Source organism: Pteropus vampyrus, unplaced genomic scaffold (genome assembly GCF_000151845.1).
Source record: "Pteropus vampyrus isolate Shadow unplaced genomic scaffold, Pvam_2.0 Scaffold127, whole genome shotgun sequence".
NCBI classification, from domain to species: Eukaryota; Metazoa; Chordata; class Mammalia; order Chiroptera; family Pteropodidae; genus Pteropus; species Pteropus vampyrus.
Window position 1 is genome coordinate 2038131 of NW_011888908.1, and position 1840 is coordinate 2039970.

The 1840-nt window shown below is 52.7% G+C and overlaps 2 long non-coding RNA genes across 2 annotated transcripts in view; one reads left to right on the forward strand and one right to left on the reverse strand.

The window, feature by feature from the left end:
- The window catches only part of LOC111744102, a 44282-nt gene extending 42448 nt beyond the window's left edge, over window positions 1–1834 (reverse strand). Inside the window, exon 1 of the long non-coding RNA XR_002782005.1 lies at window positions 1625–1834. This is a non-coding gene — a long non-coding RNA (uncharacterized LOC111744102). The remainder of the gene's footprint in view (window positions 1–1624) is intronic.
- On the forward strand, window positions 796–1662 carry LOC111744101. The gene is made up of 2 exons (XR_002782004.1): window positions 796–984; window positions 1335–1662. It is a non-coding gene; the product is annotated as an uncharacterized LOC111744101 (long non-coding RNA).
- Window positions 1835–1840: the final 6 nt, after the last annotated feature.

The window sequence follows — 1840 nt, forward strand, 5'->3', positions numbered from 1 at the left end:
GGTCAAGGGCACGGCCTTGCCCTTGGTTTGATGCTCTGCTACTCTGTCTTGAAACTTAATAATTTCTGAGCAAGGGACCCCGACTTTTCAGTTTGCGCTGGGCCCTGCAAGTTTGGTCACCAGCTCCGCTTCCGTGCGAAGTCCAGACTCCTTAGCCTGGTATTAGAACTGGTGCAATTTGGCGGGTCCCTCCCACTGAATGATCAGACCTTCCGTCAACCGGTCACTCCAGCCACTGATATCGATAGTCTCCTGGCACCGGATCACGCTGTGCCCACCCCTGCTTCCACTCCTTTGTTCCTCTCATTCCTCTCTCACGTGGCTATACGTCTGTCCTCCCCTCCCCCCCCACCTCCTCCTCCTCCTCCTCCCTCTTTCTCCATTTCTGCTCATATTTCTCTATCCTCCTTCCCCACTATCTCTCGCTACTCTCTATCCATTCCTCTGGCAACGACAGCCTCATCTGGTTCTTACGCTTCTTGTTCTTACTTCCTCCTTTTGCTCCCTGAGCCTTGCCGCCCCCCCCCCCCAACCAGCAACTGTTAGGGGGCGGGAGCTTATGAGTCAGTGCCATCCTTACGATGCCTCGCAGAGTGCATGGTGACAACCGGCTGACAGGCTATTTCTCCCGTGTCTAGTGAGGGTGTTAGAATGTGTCTGGAGTTTAACAGACACAAAGTGGGTTAAATTTACTCAGGCCAAGTGCAGAAACCTGGAAATAGTCATGGAGTCCCTGTATATATTAATTCAATAAATATTTATTCAATGCCAGCTTTGTGCCAGGCTCTGTTCTCCTCTGAGCAGTAAAGAGGCAGCTGGCAGAAGAGTCGCTAGCTACTTGGGAGTCACAGACAGCTCCAGGGGTGTCCTGCTGCTGGGCTCACACGGGCAGCCTGTCCCCTACTCAGTGTCGTCCTCAGGCTCCTGGGAATATTCTTCGGCTCTCGGGAGGGGCTGGCACAGCTCCGTCTGCCCCAGGTGTTGGTAAGACCAGGTCTCGGATCTCATCCCTCTCTGCTGTCAGCTCTCTCCCTGGGAGGTGGTTTATAGGAATGATGGAGAAGAAAGCACGGGACTCGTCCCGACCCTCCTTGCGCGCCCCCTTATTCTCGGAAAATCTAATTCGTAAGGGATTTGTCCAAAGCAATGGTTCTCCTCTGAGGCCCCTCAGAACCCTGTCTTTTCCATCATTCGTTCGTTCACCGTGGCGATGAGCTGCCTCTCTGTGGCTGCCTATTTGGGGTGGAACAAGGGTTATGGGGTAGAAAGAAATATTGGGGAGCACAGCGGTTCATTTTTTAAAGTTAGGTAACATCTCATACTCCGTCGTTTAGCAAATACTAACGGAGCACCCACGGACCAACCACGCAGACAGAAAACAGCGACAGCCCCTGGCCCGTGGGGCTCACAGCGTGCTGCCCAGCTTCCCATCTGGAAGGAGTCACAGATTCCTCCTGTGCTAAGTCAACTCTTAGTCAGCTCTTCTGAGCACTGCCGTCCCAAAGGGAAATCGCTTCTTAGACACAGAACAAGAAGAACCGTTCGACTGCTTCTTATAAATACGGATAAAAAGAACAGAGAGCTCCTGGCAGGAGCGAAAGCACACACTCACAAGCATACTCACACGCGAATGTAAGTTAAATAAATACTGTGGTTTCTTTGGCCGGTGACATTCTTCTTCCTTAAAATCTCCTCCCTCAGAGTCCGTTACTCGTCAGGTGTCGGAAAGGATGTGGGCACTTTTGTTTCCCTTCTGCCCTTTCCAGAAATCAAGGGACAGAGGACAGGGGCTCCTGGCGGCCTCTCCGAGGCAGGTGTGTTTCCAGTCCTGTGGGCAGCC